General features: G+C 38.1%; 1 protein-coding gene across 14 annotated transcripts in view; it reads right to left on the bottom strand.

Moving 5' to 3' along the window:
- Positions 1-20,506, bottom strand: part of FOXP2 (forkhead box P2) — a 402,265-nt gene that overhangs the window by 377,254 nt on the left and 4,505 nt on the right. The window contains exon 2 of one of the 14 annotated variants that reach the window (XM_074539912.1): positions 10,314-10,461. The exons of the other annotated variants lie outside the window; for them this stretch is intronic. The gene's annotated coding sequence lies outside the window, so the exon portion shown is untranslated. The remainder of the gene's footprint in view (positions 1-10,313; positions 10,462-20,506) is intronic. 14 annotated transcript variants of the gene reach the window in all.

Below are 20,506 nucleotides of genomic sequence, written 5' to 3'. Positions count from 1 at the left end.
GAACATAACTTGTCCATGGCAGTTTAATGTAACTATATAAACACACCGACATGTGAAGATATTAAAGAAACAAAACATTTTCAAACTAAGCAGCATATATTTGAACTACAATACATATATAAGTATTTATTATTCAGATTCAAAACATATTCTTAAAAAAAATTGCAGAATCATGTTAACTTCTGTAGCACACATCATGGGAATCCCATGTATTGGCAACCTCTTTTTTCCACATAAAATAGACCTAGTCCTGCTATTTTTTTACCAAAAGAGTTCCTTCCGCATAAATGACAATTCTGTTGTCCTTGCAGCCAAACAGGACCCAATGAGATTTCAAATAATAGTGTTGACTGACTACATGAATGTAAGTCAGGGAGAGCTTAATTTTATTTCATTACAGTTAACAGGGATTCACTTTTATTTTATTAGAATTAAACAAAATATAGAGATGCATGCAAATTAGTAACTAAAATCTGCAGGTCCCTTTCATTATAATTCGATTTCATTTTCTTAATAATACTACATTCATTCCTAGAACATGATTTAAGTTAACGCAAAGGCTTTAATAAATTCCAGTGACTTTCTATCTGTTTTCATTAGCAGAAGTTTACTCAACTCAGCTGACGGCCAGCAACACTTAGCAGCCGAGCAGAGGTCAGGGCTCTGGAAGGGGACTGGAACCAGTCAGTGCACTGGAATAAGTGCAGGAGGCACGAGGACAGAATGAGGACTCAGTCATGGTGCTGGGAGTGTAAACTAAACATGGATGGGGAGCAGAAAGATGAAATCAAGTGGGGTGCGTCACACTTACTTTAAAGACATTGTCAAATTCCTGGCGGCTGACTGTGGCATACAAGCATGGGAATGCAATCAATTGCCCATAACCTGCCATCAGCCTTTTTTCATTCACATGAGTGATATGTTTTGAATGAAGGTATGGAAGGGAAAATGATCTGTAATAAAATAACTATATTTTGAATAATTTTCCACTACCTGCTTGTTAGGTCTTATATCAAAGTAAAAATACATTCATCTTTACAATTACCATATTTATGCCTCTTAACACTGTTTTTTCTTTTCCCATTTGCCCATCTTGCATTTATTCAATCTCCACTTTTCTTCCTGCTGATGTTCCTGACAATCATCACTCTCCCCTTCCCAGCTAGAAAAGTTATCATTAATGAAATTTTTAATGCTGAATTTTAAAGACCATTATTAGATTTAGAATGAATACCTTAAAAAAGGATTAATAAAGAAAATGGAATAAGGATAGAGTTGTTGTTTCTGATTACCATCAGAATTAGGAAAATATCAGAGTAGCAAGTTTACATTCTCAAGATTACAATTATTATCCAAATAAGAATATATGGATTCAAAATGAAAGTTAAAATCTGGAGCAATCAAAAAAATACCACAAATATTTTTGTCAAGTAGGCTCCTATCTACCACATAGAGATTATTTTATTTCATACTGCTTTTGTTAGCTAGCTATACTTCAGCTCCTACTACATAATTTAGCTTCCAAGATGCTACTTCCTGTTAATTAATAATGTGCTTCTGATCTACACAAACATTATTTCTGTGAAAATTACTGAAAGACAGCAGTTTCTTTAACCACCACACACTATTCTGCAGGATTATCCTGGTCATTACTGAAGAATAAGAATGTGCCTGATTCTGCCACCATAACATATTTGTCTTCAGGTCTTCTTCCCACAAGGGAGAAATATGCAGATGACTGTCCTGTTTTGTTAAAGCCCTTTTCTCTTCTACTTCCATAAGTAATTTTGTCCTAGGGGCTACTGGAAAGTTGTTCTGATAATGCACACATAAATAAGCTCTGATGTACTCAAATAAAAAAAATAATTTAGAAAGAATTTGTATTAAAGTAAAATACAAAAAACATGTTGGTCTTCATTTCTCCTTTTTTCAAGATGTAAACAGGCCTCTGAACAAGATCTCAGCTATGCGGAAAGAATTTTTGTCTTTTCCTTCACAGGGAACTCCCTTTTCCTAAAGAAGCCCAGCAGAGGCTCTACTCCCAAACTCATGGGGAACCAGGCCAAGAATTTTGAAAATTACACCAAGACACCAAACTTCTTCCAAAGTCTTGTGAGGAGATGACAAAGATAAAGCTGCCTGTTCTGCCTACTTCAGCATTTTCAACTGCTCCATCCTCAGAGACAGTTGTGCCACACAGGTTGAACTGAATGTATAGCCTGCAAAAGGTGTAGATACTGAGAATTACAACACCTGCTGACAAAGGTGGTGTGGTGTCCTAGCTTACAGAAAATCTTAAATACACAAAACTCCCCATAAAAAGACACTTTGAGGGGTTTTTATGCATCTGTTAAATAGGTGTGTAACAATTCTACAGAGTACTTCACAATTAGATTTATAACGATTTATCATTATCCCAAGCAATACTTGAGTATTCTCTAGAGTTGTCTAGGGAGTGTTTGATAGAAGGTTTTAAAATCTAGAATTCTTTTGACCTGTGTTTTAGCAGTGAGATACCAGAGATAACTTGTCATGCATTTTTCCTAGCAGTAGCCCATTGAGAAGAGATTAAACAAATGCTACAGATTTTTAGTTCCCTCTGGACTTAGGAAGAATGTCCCACCATAAACATATGGAGGGAAATCACAATATCACAATGCTTGGAGGAGGTGATCCTTTAATAATAGCCAGCTTTCTTGGGCCCCTCTTCCCTCCAGGGCTTTATCCCATGGTACTTCACCAAGCAGTGGGTACCAAAAGGGGCCAAAAAGGGGCCAAAGTCTGCCCCCTGAAGTCCAGGGCAGCGAGTCTGTTGTGCGTTCTCCTCACTGCCCTAAGGATCTTGAATGCCACCATTTCATGGTCACTGCAGCCAGAGTTGCCTTTGGGCTCCACACTCCCCACCAGTCTGTCCTAGTGGGTGAGAACAAGGTTCAGCAGCACCTCCCACCATCAGCAAATTTATCACTTGGAAAAAGAAATTATCATCAATGAACTTCAGGAACCACTTGGATTGTTTATGCCCTCCTGTGTTGTCCCCCCATAGTTATTGGGAGGTTGAAGTCTCCCACGAGGACCCAGCTATTCTATATATCAATAAAGGGTCTCATCCACTTGGTCTTACTGGCCAGGCAGCCTGGAACAGACCACCACTTTGTCACCTGTCCCTGCCCTCACCTTAATCCTCACCCATAAATTCTCCGTTGCCTCCTCCTGCATTCCCAGGCAGAGCTCCAGGCTCTCCAGCTGGTCACTGACACACAGAGGAATGTCCCCTCCTCACTCCTCTGCCTGTCTTGTCCTTCCAGCACTGCAGCCACAGGAGCTATAAGATCATGCTTTACCTTGAGTTTCCTTCCCAGTTCAAAATAAGACCAGTGTAACAGACAAAGCCTGGGAAGGGCAGGACGGGAAAATGTCTCACAGCCTTAGCCAATGGGAGGGGAAAGTCAGGACAGCCAAGCAGCCACGGCCATCCTTGACTGCTGAAGTGAGGAAAGCTGAACAAGGAGAATAAGAGCACAATGTTTCAGGGTCACAAAAAAGGAAAACTGCAGAAAAGACTCACTGCAGACTTCGGTCACCTGTCAATTTGAAAGAAGCTTTCCATGAGGCCACACTCCCATTCTTTATTTCCGCTGGACAAAGCACTAAGTGAGAAAAGAAGGCAGATGTGACTGAACATTAAGCAGTGAGCTAAACCCACAGCATCACAGCATAATTTCATGTTCAAGAGGCCATGCAAGTCCAAAAAAGCCAAACCAGGAGTCTGTGACTGGGTGAGAGAGCACAGTTCTCTGACAGCTCTATTCCTGCTGTGTGAAAGGTGAAGGAGCTATGGGGGAAGCCCCACCTTTCTTTCAGCCTTTGATTAACTTTTTCTCATTTGTTTCCATATCCTCAACAGCAAAATATATATATATATATATAACAGGCCCACCCAAGACACACCTTTCCTAGACAAAATATGATCCCTTTGAGCCAATTCCAATGCTCTACATCCACTTGGCAATGAAGAAGAAAGGGGCCAGAAGAACAATTAATGAATTCCAGTAATGGGTATCAAGAGCCCTTATTACTTCCTTGTCTAATAAAAAAAAAACAGAAAAGAAAAATGAGATATACTGGAGATGGAAGTGTAACATGAGATACACTCCAGTATGCTATCTAAAATACACTTCAGTACAAATGAGAAAGAAAAAGAGTCAAACTACACTAATGGAATCTGGAGCCTTTATATCACTGCCTCCAAGTGACTGAAATCTCTTAAATTTTAGGCATTTTTTTCCCAAGAGCTTAAATAATTAAGGCACTAAAGCTGTTAAGATTATGACTGTTTACCTCCTTGGCAGCAGCACTTCACAGGTGAGCAACAAGCTCATTCTCACTTTTCCTCAAATTAATTTCTCTCAGCAGAATGGCATTGCAAGGACAGAGGATGGTATCTTTATTTTTAAAATTTTACTCATCGTATTAATTAAAATCTGCATAGTCAATTCATTCAAAACTTCTTTGTAGAACAATGGCAGTCTTTTAGAGGCAGCTACAGAAACAAAAACAGAAACGAAAGGAAATAAACCTCCAAGAAAAATAATTTATAAACTTAAAAAAATAATTGCAGTGTTTTTAATCCTGTTGCTGGCAAGCCCACACTAGCAAGTTTACAGTTGATGTGTTCCAGACTACACCAAAATTATGCATGTGTAAAATGTTCATAATAGAGAATAAATGTCTAAAATTTATTAAGGTTTCATGCTGATCCTCCAGTCTGGCAAATGTTTGTAAAACGAAAAAAAAAAAAAAAAAGAAAAAAAAAAGACAGTGTTAAGTAAACATTTCAGACCTGAACCTTCTTTATATGCCTTTGAACCTTTCCTTTCATGTGCAATACCTGACAGCCCACTGAGAATAAAATGCTGAAAGCCCCAAAGATGGGTAAAACAGAATTTCTGACTCAGGAAATAAAGATCAGCTGAATATGATTCCCATATGGCAAACCAGATCAATGGAAAGCAAGACCAAAATTTACAATATCTATACTGTGCAGTACAACATGGAGGTTGTCTTTTATTGCTGGTAGCAAAACTCCCAGTGGCCAGGAATAAAAGCAGGAACAGAGATTATACCTCCACTAATGGTGAACTCTGAAGATACACATTGATAGATTTCAGATTGGAAAAGGAAAAAGGGAAAATTTCGCTTTGCTTTTATTTAGTGTTATGGAATATCAACCATCAACTAGAGCAATCAACTTTCAGCACAAAATCCAGGATTATTAATATAAAGGCATGTTTTCAAAGCCAAGGGGAGAAAAAACTCAGCAGCTTGGATTACCTGATATGAAAAGAAACACTCTTTGCTGTAAAACTAAAACAGCTTCAAGGCTACTTTTGCGATAGCATGTGTGGCTGAATGTGAGAGAATGTATAACAATATTATTACTTTTATTTCAAGATTTCCTGTAAAACCTCAGGTCATGCTCATGAAGACTTTCTCAAAAAGCAGTGATAAATCTGCTGAATACTTTTCAGAACTTGAAAAGGGGCACTGGGCAGCAGGGAGGTAATGAAGCAGTCGTCAGCGACTGCACGGGCAGAGCAATGCTCTCACCGGGGTTAGCAGGAGCCCTCTGCCAGGGATGGCAAAGCACTGCACCCAGCCCTCTCTGCTGGGGTCTCAGAGGGCACACAGAGCCACACGTCTAAAAGCAAAGGAAAAAAGACCCAACTTTTCAGATTCCTCTAATAAAGTTCAGATGGAAACACACCAAAGAGAAATTCTTAAAAAGAAAACAAAACTGGCAACATTTTTAGTAAATATACAACAGACCAAAAAACCTGTCCAAAGTAAAAAGATATCAAATCACTTTCAAGCTTCAGTAAAATATTTTCTCCATTCTAGCATAAAGTTTCAACAAAAAAGAAAACCTCACAGCATCTTGGACCTACCTCACACTGCACTACTCCATCACTTTCCACTTGAAATTAAAGATATCCACAGCAACACAAGAGCCCTGTTCCAGGATGTCCATGGAGAGATACGGGTGGAGGTAAACAATAGGAACTACATAGCAATACTGTCTTCTCTATCCCTCTATAAACAAGCAAATTAAATACTTTGACTCTCTATATAAAGAGAGGTGATTTGCCTAAGAATTTTCAAGCCGTTTTTCCCAGTAGGTGGAAACCTATGTATATATTTAAAATCATGTCCATAGCAGAAATTCTACAGGCATTCAACCTGGCTGATCTTCACAACTCATGTTTTCATCACTAGTAAGCAATGCATTCAAGTCAATCCTGGCTCTGAAAACCTAAAAACTTCAGCATGTAACTGGTGCATTAAAACATATTAATGTGATACTTCATCAACAACAGTGTGACACACTTTTAGCATAACCAGCAAATACTGCCACTAAAGATCAATAGAGAAAAAGCAAAGAACAGTAATATTTAAATAAATTTATCAAACATCCTCTTCCACAAGAGAAATGGTAGAGGACCTAAAGAAAACCATTCTGGACCCCAGCAGATCACCACTCACGTGGAGGAGGTGATTCTCCCCTTATCTCTAACAGCACACTGCTGCTCTGAGCTGGATCACAATTTTGTACAGTTAGAAGACAGTGTATACTCTCCTCTAATGAGCATTCTTCTTGCCCCCCTCCTTCAGCAATATTACCATTTATTTAGGCCGATTGGGATATCATCTCTCTCAGTCTTTGGTTACATGCACCTAGGTCCTATAGATTCGAATATTTCCAAAAGATTTACACACAAGTATTGTAGGACCTTTGCAAATACTGCCTTTAAAGTACCCCTCTTCTCTAAAAGTGTACAGCTGTTATATTTCCATCGCTCTTATTTCAAATCTTGTTCTTATCTTCTGTTCTAATCTTGACAAATGTAATCTCACTCTACTGGCATAAATCCAGTATCCCATTATATATTAATCACTTATCTTCCATGTCAAAGCCTTCCTATCATCTCTCATTCCATATCTGGAGGTAAACTCCCTTCTCCTTTACATCCAGGCTGCCAGCTTCCATCACCTATGTGTTATTTTTTCAATTAAGTGTCTTCAAGCTTTTTATCCAGGCTGACGCCTCACACTGCTATGAACATCCACAAGAGTAACTGATTAACCTCTTTCAAACTGCTTTGGCAGGAAACCTATTGAAAATTTTAAAACCAATTATTTGTTGATATGCTATGATAACTCCTTGTTTTTCTGTCTTCCTTTGCCTGTTTCTAAACATTGTCTTTACCCACATATGTAAATTGTCCTGCTTCTGGGTTGGGACTCAGTAGTTCTCTGTTTGCACAGAACCCAGTGGTGGTCCTTCCACTTTATATCCAGGTCTCTAAAACACTGTCAAAGACAAGCATAAAGTGAACAAATATCAATACATCAATAAGCACACTAACCACAGTCATGCTTCTTTCAAAAAAAAAACAAAATAGCCATCAAAACAACATTGATACATAGCCTGGTTGCCAAGTACTGCTAGTATAATTCCTTCAGCAAATTTCAGTGTGTGTCAGAAAAGTCCTTAAAGCACAGCCTGAAGTATCCCAGTGAAATATACTTTGAAGTCCTTAATAATGTCCTCTTGCAAATAACTACTCTCAGTGTTAAAAACAATCTTCCTCCCAATGGGCTTTGTTATGCCCTCATAAGGAGGATCAACAATACTCTATTACGAACTATCTTCTCTCCATAAAGTCTTTTCTCCATATAGCTTTTTAAGAATGTATCAAAAAAAAAAAAAATTGACATCAACAAAGAAAAACAAAGGAAAGAAGGAACTTAGGAAGATATCTAGCTTCTATTTCGAGTTAAGATATTTTTATACATTCAAGGGTATTATTTCCCAGTTTAAATATAAAATGTTTATATTCAGCCAATTAGGCAGAATAAATAGGTATACCTTTTTTAGAGGCAGAAATTTCCAGTCTTGATGCAGATCCTGCTACTGAAAGCAAAACCAGAAACAATGTCTCTCTAGAAGTATACCCCTGTATCTCCTTGTACTTAAATATGTTTTGATGAGGTCTTATATAATATTCAAATTAACCAGTATAATTTCCTGTCTTCTTAATCATGCATTTAGTTGGTGTTTTATCAGCTGGTATATTTCCTCTCAGCCTTGTAAAATTTTTGATCAGCTTCATAGTTTACCTTCACAGAACTAGCAAAGGACAAATATTCACAATACACCCTAGTTATAAAAAAAAAAAAAACCTTAAAAATATCAGGCTGTTTACTTTAGCTCTTATTATTCTTTATTAATTTCTCATAATTTAAAGAAAAAATCCTAAAATCCAAGTTTTTGGAGGAAATAAAACAGTACTATCTAACAAAAATAAGAGTCAAACCAAGGAAACTGTTAGCATGTAACACATAACTGTGAGAAAGGGTTTCAACGCTCACTTATGAACCAGATCTTCAAAGATTTTCAGTATCTAAAAATACAGCCCATCCCTCTCTCACATTTTTTATGCCTGTGGCATAAAAATTAAAAAAAAAAAAAAATTAGAGACACAACTCCAAATTGTAAACTGACTTTATTTCCCATCCCTCTTACTCTTTTACAAGCTGAGTTGTGTTCTTACCACACCAACTTCCCCCACAGCATGCAAGATCAATGCCATTCTAGCCTCTTCTCTGATGAGCCCCAGCTGCAGAGGATGGAAATCATGCACACTGCAGAACATATGGGGAACCGAGTTTTAATAGCCTGACTCTCTAACACTGGGTTTGGGAAGTTTTTACACATCCTATTAATTATAATAATATCAGTGAGGCTTACCCAGCAAACAAGCCAAAGTAGCTGAGCTCTGCAAGAAGTTTTTCAAAGGTATAATGGAGTTAACCAAAGGGCATTAGTAAGTACCTAAGGAAGAGTGCGAGGAGATAATAAAAACAGGCAATCAGCTGCAAAACATGATATGAGATTTGAAGGCTACCATTTCCTCTTTTAAGCACAAGATTGATTTTCTACTGCATCTCTAAGCAAATTACTTGAATCTGTAGCCTTACAGAAATCAGGTTCCACTTTAAATTTTTCCTGATACATCTGACATTTCAGCTGACAAGAGGCACTTTCCATTGTACAATGATTTTGGTAAAAATTGGATGATTTGTTGTACTTCCACTGTATCTTATGCAGCTTCTTCACTTTGCAGTATTCCTCTCAGTTATATGGAATTATCAGGACCCTCCTTTGTTGATGAAATAGTGTTTTCTAAAACCATCCCCTCCACTATTAGGGGAATAGTGGAGGGGATCTTTAAATAAACATGACAAGAAAACTTGAAAAAGTACAAGCAAGAAAAAGCAAACAGAAAAATCATGAGCTACACTCCTTAGCAATAGAAGCGCTCTCAAAAACTTCCAAAAGCACAGATTAGAAAGGATTATGGCAGAGGAAGGTTTCCTTGACCCATATTCTGGCTTCCAGAAGTATCTCACAGCCCGATTACAGGGGCACACTTGCTTAACACCTCAGCCCTGACAAGCCACTGCCACTGTGCAGGGCATCACATGCCTTGCCACGGCTCTCATCCAAAAGCTCTGTCCTGGCTGTCCAGGAGGGTATGGCTGCAGCTATAATGCTCTAATTTTTCCAAGACCTGTACACTTTTAACAGCTGAATATGAAATGAGTTAAAGTACTTTGGAGAGCTAGAAGCAAGTTAAGCTGTCTGCACAGATATAACCTTTGTATTTTCTGACAGCTCTATAACAAAGAAAAAGCATCATAATCTCAGAAGTTCAAAAACCATTAAAAAAGTCTCCTTAAAAGATGGAAAACAGACGTTCTCCTCTCTTCTCCTTCATACTTTTAATATCAGCAGAATTATATTTCTTTCTTCCTGTCTCTCTCCCTTGTTGTCAGGGTTTTTTTAAAATTTGAACATATTTTCCATCTGGCCGATTTTAACACTTCTGAACTCTTCTGTCTGCCCATTATGTATGCAAGTATGTGAAAATTAGTATACTGCAAACACCAGGAGTTGGATTATGTGTCATTCATTACACAGGGACAATTCAGCTTTTTTGTCACCCACAAATATTTATGAGGCAGCAGTGAAACACAGGGTACCAGGATTCTGAGTTTCTAAGAAGAGCACATAGGCACTTCCAAAGCTGAACTGTTACAGCATCTTCCTTTGCATCATCAGCCCTGACCTGGCATCTGCCCTGTAAGCAGAAATCAGAGGCTCCTGCTTGGGCCATGTTAACCATGTCAGTTATCAGTAAGAGACTAATCCTTTGTAGTGTGGGTCACACTGGATCAATGGGACTTACCCAAGCACTCTGAAAGGCACTGCAGCAAAGCAGATGGGCCACAGAACTCAACTCCAACTCCACATCTGAAATGTATTTTACATTTTGCATGAAGTGACTTAAGTCAATGTTCACCCATCCATGTTACAGGTAAGATAACAGAGTTATCCTTTAAAGAAAGAGTAGTGAGCCTTAATGAATAGTAATTATCACAAAAGGCACACACATTTAAAAAACACTCAGTGTAAGACATAGGCTCATTATTCTTGTTTCTATTAAATCTACCTTAAATAAAGGTACTTGAATGAAAACATGATAACCTTTTCTTCTTTCTAAATAAAAAATATGAAAACAAGAGCTTCCACAATGGGGTATACAGCAGGTGCAGAAATTATGCTTCACAAAATAAATTTGTAATGCCAAGCATTTGTTCCAGATTGCAGTCTTTTGTTATTGTTTTCAATCTTATTTATTTGTTTATTTAAATCCTTCAGTTATTAGTGGTCAAATTTAACATCCCATCCAAACATACAACCATCAACAGAAGATTAAAATTAAAAAAAAAAATACAATAGTCTGCATGAGATTATACTGAACTGCAAACAAAAGTGGCAAAAGCAATTAATCAACCTTAAATGAGCAAAAGCTCTAGATCAACAACGTGGTTTAAAACAAATCAAAACTTTGCAAACAATCATAGAAATGGCTTTTTTATTTCAAGTATACTGAATTTTAACAGACTTCAAACTGTTAGAATTGCCACCCAGAGACAGAAAAAACACAGCTTATGCAGCTACTCACTAAATATATTTTCACATTGCCAGAAATTTTTTTAACTTCTCACCAAGAACAAAAATGCAGGCCTTCAGTGGAGTATACAGCTACAGAAGATGCAATGCCTTTGATGTTATATTGGAATAACCAACCTGATCAAGTCACAAGTACAATGTATATCACAATGATTTGCAGAACAGCTGTCGGGGTTCCTTTTACAGAGTTTAGCTTTGTGTAGTTTGTTAGAACAGTTTTTACCACAAGTACTTCAGATCTGCCAAGTAAAATCAAGAAGCGCAATTTTCATTTATGCAAAACATGTTTTGTGGGAAACACATGGTTGAACTGGAAGCAGTTTGGGTACAATTATTAGCTGTTTTACACAGTTCTTATTACTAGATGCACACATATGTGAAGTAAATTCAACTTAAAAATTTTGTTTTAATGCATTAGAAAATTCCAGAATGAATTACTGACACTTGAGCAGTAGCTAATTCACTTTCCCCTCAAATTTTCTATAACAAACTGAGCAGTAAAAACAAAAACCTCTTTAGTCAAAATGCACAGAAGGTTTTGGAAAAATGAAATGCAGTTGATGTGCTTCAGCAGTAGGGCACCACCTTCCAAATAACACATCCATATTAAGCCTACAGAAACGCTGTGGGAAATATTAAAAGGACAGATCTCTTTCTGCAGGCTTTTAAGGAAACTATTCCCATTATTTCTATAATTGAAGCAAAGATTAGGGAGTTTACTCAACAAGAATTTTTTTTTCCCAAATCAACATTTGGGAATCACTTTTTTCCACTATCCTTAATTTGTAGCTGGATATCCATGGCACTTTTACCTTGAAATTACCTTAAGCTGCACCAGGGGAGGTTCAGGTGGGACACCAGAAAGAATTTTTTCATGGAAAGGGTTTTTAAGCATCAGAACTACTGCTCAGGAAGGTGGTGGAGTGACCATCCCCAGAGGTGTTCAGGAAACAACTGGACATGGCAATTAGTGCTCTGATCTAGCTGACAAGGTGGTGATCGAAGTTTGACTCAGTGATCTTGGAGGTCTTTTCAACTAAATTACTTCATGATTCTAAGTCCCTTTTAGAGCTCAAAGGGTTATACTACAGTTTTACCCCAACATAGTATTAAGCAAATTAACAGAAATATGATGAAGAATACCTTGCACAAGAAAAACCTATGAAGGCAAAACACTGACACTTTCCTAAAGAATGTATTTTCTCACACATCTCTACTCTTTAGACCTTCAGTTTTTAAAAGCATAAAGCGAACTTTAGCCTCATGCAGTTAAACTACCCTTTGTGCAAAAGGCTAATTCCAGAAGTATCTAATTTCTCCATAAAATAATTTCTTCCTGCATTTAAATAATTCACAGGAAAAATGGACTGTCCGCTGAGAGAACGGTAACATTTAGAACAACAAAAAAGCCAGATATGAAAAATACCACAACACCAGTGAAAGAAATTGACTTAGCTAGCTTTTCTAATTTGGTCAGTATCTCTTTCACTGGGTTGTAAGCATCTTAATTTTTCTTCTGTGTAAGTGTCAGAGCTACCACAAACCAGCACAAAATTCAGGTAGTTAGTGAGAAACACAATCACTGGACACATTCACCAATGTAAAAAACCTGTTTCTTTTCCTTTTTCCATCCAATCTTAACTTTTCTTGAGGAAACACTTCTAGTCCTCATCCAAGGCTCTCCTTTAAGAGAAACCAACTCAGTTCTTGCAGCTACTGTGCCTGGAGTAGGGCTAATTTCTCAGTCTAGAAAGCATTTCAACAAGTGAATGGAAAGCAGTGGATGGATTAAATTAGGAGACCAAAGTTTGCAATCACTGAGCTCCAGAAAGCAATTTACTGGCATTCTCTATTTAATTATATCAACACCTCATAACCATTAATGAATTAATCTTTACTGTACTGAGATTAAGTAACTCTATCACAGAGTTCTGCAAGTATACATCTGAGCCAAGAATTATACTTAGAAATTTTAGGAAGGCACTTAGTCTCTATCATCATAATTCTTCACAACATTAAAAGCGGTTAATTTCAACCCCATAAGTCGTCACCACTGGCCCCCTTCCACACCTACTTAAGATAAAAAATAATGTTTGTTTCTCTTACAGGCATTCTTGTCCATATCCACACCAATGTGTTCACCCCAACAGCAGTTTACTGAACTTAAGAAAAAGAAGTATTTTTCAGCTATAGGCCTGACATGTGCAAAACTCGTTCTCCCTCTTCAACCCACAATGCCCCCTTGAGGGAAAAAGAAAATAATTTTTTTTAAAAAAAGGCTCTGAAGAGTTAGAAAAGAACTTCCTATACTAACAGCAGAAACAAAATACAAATTCAAACAAAGGTAGTCCACACTTTTAACGCTCATCTTTCTGGTTTGTTTTTGTGGGGTTTTTTTCTGACCCTTTTTCTCATATGAAACTTCATTGCCTTCACCATCATTTAGAGCAGTTTCAAGAAGAGTACAGAGACTCAAGTTCTGAATTTTTTTCCATGTATACCAAATTCTACATATATACTTAGGTATCAGATTAAGGAAAAAAATACAAAAAATATTTCATTTTAACTTATAACTAAGAAAACCTGCATTTCTAATAGGCAATCAAAGAAAGACAAATATTCACAGAGAAAAAGTACCAATATTTGTCACTGAGGAAAATAAATCTTTAAACCTGTTATAAGCTAGTGCTCCCTGCAGACATCCAACAGACATGGCCCATGCCTGTATATCAGAAGTTAAACAAGGAAGTAAAGATTTCTGGGAGGCTTTCAGTTTTGTGCCTTAAATCCTGGGTTTAATTTTCTCTCCTTGAAGTCTAAAGAAAGAAAGAATTGTGATTTATCTGTTATATCCAGTACACGTTTTGCATTTTTGAATGCATCTAAATTTTAAAAAAATATGGAGAAAGTAATTTGCACTAGGTTAATAATTACCTATAAGAAAGATACTGGAGAACATAGATTTCTTCAATATACAGTATCATCTTCCACCAGCAGGCACACACAAAACAGAATGAGAACAAATTATATTCAGATGGTACTAATGTTCAGGATTTTAATATTGCTGTCCTTACTACAACTATATAAAACTCTCTGCATAAAGGTTACCTCTAACACATCTTCTAACTCTTAAACACATTAAAAAACACCCTTATTACATTGTACATTTAACCACAACACAAGAAAAGGTTAGCTCCCAATAATAACCTTATAAAGAAAGCACAGTATCAGTTAAATGGATTTTAAGTAAGGGTCCAAGATCATATTAGGCAGCAATTATAAGCTACAAATTGTATTTTATATCTTCAGTGAGAGTTAGCACAAGTCTTGCTGAGTCAAATCTCTGCTATAAAACCTCTTGCCATGCTTTAAATGCTGCAAGCAGCTGAGCCCTGAGGGGTTAAAGCTAATGCTAAAGGTAAAGGCTTGAAGAGCTGACCAGATATCTTGTGGCCATAGATCTAAGTGTGTCAGGCACAGGCAAATATACCGTGCTGTGCTAGCCAGAGAAGGCCAGGAGTAATAGATCAAGCTCATCAGCTGTTGAGGAGCCTACCAGAGATGCAGCAGAGATTAACGTTGGTTTCACTGTGCCTACAGCCATCTGCACAGAAAAGGTGACACTGGACAATGACTCACGCTTCTAATGCATTTACTTTTCTTTGGTGCTTGGAAATAGTTTCTTCCAAACAACACCTCCTAAGAAAGAGGCCCCCGAAGTGTCAGGAGGGAAAAGGAATGAAAACATCACCCCAGTCATTCAATTTCAAAGAAAGAGCAATGTCTTACTAGAGCTCCCCAGGTTCCCAAAGCAGCCATCCTCGCAGCCTGGCACAGAGGGTCACCCACACCCGTCACTGCCCTCCACAGCCAAGCTGCCAGCACTTACCACCTCAGCCCCCAGCCCAGAGCAAAGCAGGGAGACCTCCAGGATGCCCTTGCTGGAGGAGGTTTCCAAGAGGAGAAACTTACTCCCTCCCAAGCACACACTGTGAGCCTTGGGTCTGTGTCTTGTTTTGCTACCGAGGCATTCCAGGCTGTGTCAGTTTGGATTGCAACATAAATATTGTGCAACTGCAGGCTCCTTAGTTCCAATTATGGTAATATTGCAGGTGACAATGAGAAAGATATTTTTAATAGTCTCTGGTTACATTTTGCTCCATCTGCATCTTAGAAAAAGAGAAATTCAGCTTAAGGAAATTTTGTTGATACATGAATTTGGAGCAAAACTGTAAGCCTAACGACGACTTGGAAAAACAGGTCTTCCCTATTCTGGTAGTAATTTAGTATTAGCAACAATGACCCAAATGTCAGTCACAGAATACAGAAAAATGTTTATAAAATTATATTTAAATGATACATACACATATTTAGAGGTTTGGATATTATTAAATCACAAAATGTGCGGGCACCTATGTATAATAATGCTAATAGTTTCAGTTTAAATAATTTTAGTTACTGAAGACAGGTACCGAAACATATGTTAAAAATAGCACTTCAGTTAAGTCCAGGACAGCAGGTTCCATTTTTACACATAATCGAATAATAGAAATGTATTCTTCTACTGAGTCACGGAAAGATTTAAAATGCGAGCGCTGAGCCTGCAACTCCGAGGGACCAGTCAAGTACACAGCCTTCTCCATCTGCCACCTCTCTCAGGCTTCACAGTAGCTCTCCTCTTATGTGACAATCAAATGATAAGGGAGAGGAGTATCAAAAAGTGAGAGCAAGGTCCAACTTCAGCCATACGCTTTCTAGACAAACATACAGTGAATTACTGTTGTTCACACATTGCCCAAAGCTCCGGGGAAATGCCAGATTTGCTGCATATGCATATTAGCACCAATCATGAGGCACACAACACCCTACAGCCACAGCCCACAGTACTAAGCCTGGTAGCCATGCCTGGCTCATCAGACTGGATACTTTAAAACAAACATCTGTGTTCATATTTTCAGAAATGTCTCTTTCATATGTCCTTGGACCCTCACCGATGATGTACCTGAATGCTGTACTTTTTTGTGTTTGTGGTGACTTGCTTCAGAGTCTATGAAACAGCTGAAATAAGAACTTTTATTGAAAGAAAAGCTGGTAACACACTGATTTGGCTTCAATATGCATGGGCAATCCATCACCTGTCTTAGTCTAAGTGGCTTTGAAGAGCAGCTAAGTAGTTGATAACTTCTCAATTCCAAAAACCTGTTTTGGACAGGCACATACAAACACATGAAAATCACCAACCAGCCTCAGCACCTCAGCCATAAAAGCTAGTCTTCATAATCACACTTCAGAAAGCTTGGGATCAGAGATGAAGGCCTTGGATTTTTCAACACAAGTTGTGGCCATCACCTCAAGCACATCTCCTGAAGCCTGAGACAATTCAAGCCACAAGAAGCGTGCGTGCTCCAGAAGCAGGGAGGATCAATTTGAGCAGAGTCCTTCAAGTGCCAATCTGCTGCCAGCCACAGAACCACTGAATCATTCACTGATCCAGGCCCCACTGCCAGACCCAGCACGCCCAGACACCACAACCAGCCCAGAGGACAACCTGAAGCTGGAGCATGGCACGACTCCAATGCTGCAAGCCATAGATAGTCTGAAAATGAATGCTAACCTGGTTCAGAAGCATCCTTCCCTCATTTTTTCAAGGGAGAATTTGGAAGGCCATGTTTTCCTATCACAACGCATTAAACACCTATTTTTACATTGTAAAACACTCTCCAGCATGGTCAGTTCCTGCCTGGAGAACCACATTCTTCAAACACATTCCCTCTTTTAGCAAAGGATTGACAGCACTGTTCTTTAGAATACTTTCTCTGCCATAACCTGAGATGCAATAAACCCACTAGGATACATTCACTTTCTTCCTCAAGGCTCTGGTCTCCTTGCCAGAAAGCTGAGGATGGAGAGAGAAGCCTGTGATCAATCACACATACACAGGCATGGACACACACACACATTGGATCGATCACCAGCTTCTTCACCTACCACCCCTGCAGTAATACACAAATATTTTGGCAGTTCACCATTCTCCTAGCTTCTCTGTGATTTGAATGTGTGCCCTGATTCCCAGACTCAAAACCAAAACCAGTTTTATAAAAGGAAAAAAAAGAAAAAAAAAGAAAAAAATCAACCCAAACCAAACAAATGCAAAAATACATAAAACAAACAAACCAACCCAACCAAAAAAAAAAAAAAAAAAAAAAAAAACCTTAACCAGTATTTTTTAAGGGTTTTCATATGTCAGTTCATAAGAAGTACATTTCTGGTTGCTCAGGTATACTTCACACCCTTTCCTGGTCAATAATAGAGGCTCAAGAACAGATCCAGTACATCCAACACCAAACATCATTAACTCTTCCCCAAGATGTCACTCTCTTAAAATAGAATACCAAGTTAAAGTTTCAATCACAATAGATTTAATTTTTCTTCTAAAGCCAAAGAATGTGCAAGAACCTGACACCATGTGAAACTTCTGTATATTCAATGTAGTTATCTGTTGAATTACTGACCATACATATTCTTATATGTATGCTGACAGTTATTGTGTACTGAAAACAATTTACAGGCATCTTCACGACATTAAAAGTAATTTAAATGCATTCAGGACTGGTAACAAATGGGTCTGAATAAATTTTTGTACAAAAGCATTTCATGATCTTTAGCAAAGTTTCATCCTAGTATTTTTACAGTTTTAACACCCATACATTCTTTCAATGAAGAATGATTGTTGCCACATATCACAGAGTTCTCAGCATCTTCCTCTTACATTCACCATACTGTACACATGATATCATGTATTCCTTATTGAATATGTTGTTCTACAAAGATGAAAACACTGACACAATTGAAAAGCCCAACAGCAGATACGTGTATCTCTGCAGTCTGTGCACACCTGACTGCAGTAGGTTTTCATGTTTTCATTTACAGGTCATGAGAATGCTGTAACTACTGCAATGAAACGACAATCTTGTTTGTTTTCTCTCACAGAGAAGTGTCTTAAATCAGAGATATTTCAATTTCTGTGTTTCAGACTCTAAAAAATCCTAGCCTGTTTTCCAGACAGTTTTCTTCCCTTTATCTTCAAAAGACCTCTATCCCCCTTCTGTCACATGAATAAACTGATACTTTTTTTCAGTATTAAATATCAAATTTCAACGCAACAACTAGTAAGTAAGTTTCCAAAGACATACACTAGATTTAACAAGATCTAGTATTTAAAAAATATCGGCCTCAATTAGGGCCAGTGTAACCTGGTGCAACTTTTGTGCCTGCCATGTGCATAAAGCCGGTGCACAAAAAAGTTTGGTTTTTCTTCCCAGAGAAGTGAAGGTAAAGAAATTTATTTTCCATATTGGGCACCAGATGAAAATCACATTGCTCTTCCGAGACCCTCAGCCCCTACTTTCTGAGCAGCTGCCCATCTCCTGGCAGCGCTGTCTATGCCTTTGCTGGCTCCTGCCCAGCCACATGTTTTCTCTGGCCTTTTCCCCCGCACTTCCCAACTCTCCATTGTTTGCATGCTGTCCCTCTATTTTCCAAAGCCCTTTGGGGCTTCCCATCACTAATCCTTAAAATTTGCTCTGCAATATTTTTACATGGCAAAACTTGACAATTTCTGATCTAATTTCCAAGCTGTTAAACATCAACTACAGATTTTATTACACCACTTGTTTTACTAGGTGGGTTACAATTCCAGAAGAACAATATGCCCTCTCAACATCAAGACTTACAAAAGGATAAATCAACAATGTAACTGTGAGCAATTTTTGTAAGACTTAGCACTGACAGCATGGCAAAGTTGAAATGATGTTTACCTCTTTTACATTTTCTTCATCATTCCTGGGCAAGTTCAAAATCAACACCTAAAAGATACTTAAAGTATCTTTTATTATGCTTGATATAGCTTTGCAACTCTGAGACTGTTTCTCCAAACACAAGTTTCATAGTTTTCAGGCTGAATAACACAATTAGGTCCTGTTCAACAAGCAATGTAATATCACAGCCATTTTCCTTCCTTCTCTGAAGGGACGAGATGGCAAAAATTGTAGTGAGAGCATCCATCAAGATTAGACAATTTTAATATAAATATATGTCAAAATGTAATTAGTCAAACTATGTCAGATACATTATTTAAAATTACATGAAATACATAACATATCATGTTGGTTAAGGCTGAAATACAAAAGCTGAATAATGGAATAAATCAGCATTTGAATTCATGTGAAGACAAATTCTGAAGAAAGTTGCAAAATACACATCATGCTGATCAAGAAAAAATAAATTATTCTACAATGATCATCAACTAAACATCAATCTTAAAAGATAGAGGATTTGTCTTGTAACAATACTTATTTACAAAATACTGTGCCTAGAAAACCCTAACGACTTTCCAGTTATAAATAGTGATGTACCCCCTAGGCTCAAAACATCACTGTTCAAATGAATTTCCAGTTTTGGGCCCAACAGTGTCTCCCACTGGCACAGGCCCACTGGAATCTCAGTCATCCTCATAATGTCCCGGAGGCAAACTGAAACAAAACTGATATCAGCAATTTACAGAAATACTTAACATGGTGCAATTTGCAGCCGTGTCTGATTGACCACAGAGGTCCAAAGGAGCTCACTGGGCAAAGGCCTCGCAGTGTGTGTCCCTGAGGACCCTGCAATCCACAATGGGCTGGAAACGTTGTCAAACAGATACTCCATCAACTTCTTCCAGTACCTGCTGCCCACAGGAAGCTGAAGCTCCTTGGTAAACAAGCAAGTTCTACAGGTAAGCCAAAGCCAGTCTGTGAACGTCAGAGGGTTCTCTGTGACTCAGAGGGCTGTATGATGGAGGTCAGTAGTTTCTCCTTTCACCCCAGGATGGACATCACACAGCACTGCAAGGGAGATGGACGGAGCGGGCAGGGCGGAAAACCTCCCTTCTGCACGCTGAATGAAGGTGCTGCCTGTCCTTTAAACCTGTTTGCTGTTCCTCAGCCTAACCAGTTAGAAAGGCATCTGCTACCCACCTGAACCCCTGTGCCACCCAGCAGAACAGACCCCCACACTGAGGGCACGGAGAGGGTGCAGTGCACCATACCCAAGGGAACCAGCTGTGTCCTCAGCAACCAGCCTGATTAATGCATACAGTTAAATAAGAAACAAACTGCAGCAAACCCATCTCCAACTACAGATGTGTAATTACTATGAGCAGGAAAAAGAAATAACTAAGTAAATGAACAAAAAGTTAAACCTACAATATTCTCATTCCCTCCCCTCAGCAACCTCTACAACTTACTACAAAGACTTAAGACAGTAAAGATCTTAAAACAGTATACTTAGTTTAACTTTATTTTTCTTAGAATAGGAACTGAAATTGTGATATTAAACATAATTCTACACAAATTCATTCCTCAG

This window comes from Zonotrichia albicollis, chromosome 4 (assembly GCF_047830755.1).
Source record: "Zonotrichia albicollis isolate bZonAlb1 chromosome 4, bZonAlb1.hap1, whole genome shotgun sequence".
Taxonomy (NCBI): Eukaryota; Metazoa; Chordata; class Aves; order Passeriformes; family Passerellidae; genus Zonotrichia; species Zonotrichia albicollis.
The sequence above is the reverse complement of the archived record's forward strand: the minus strand, read 5'-3'. Positions and strand labels throughout refer to the sequence as shown.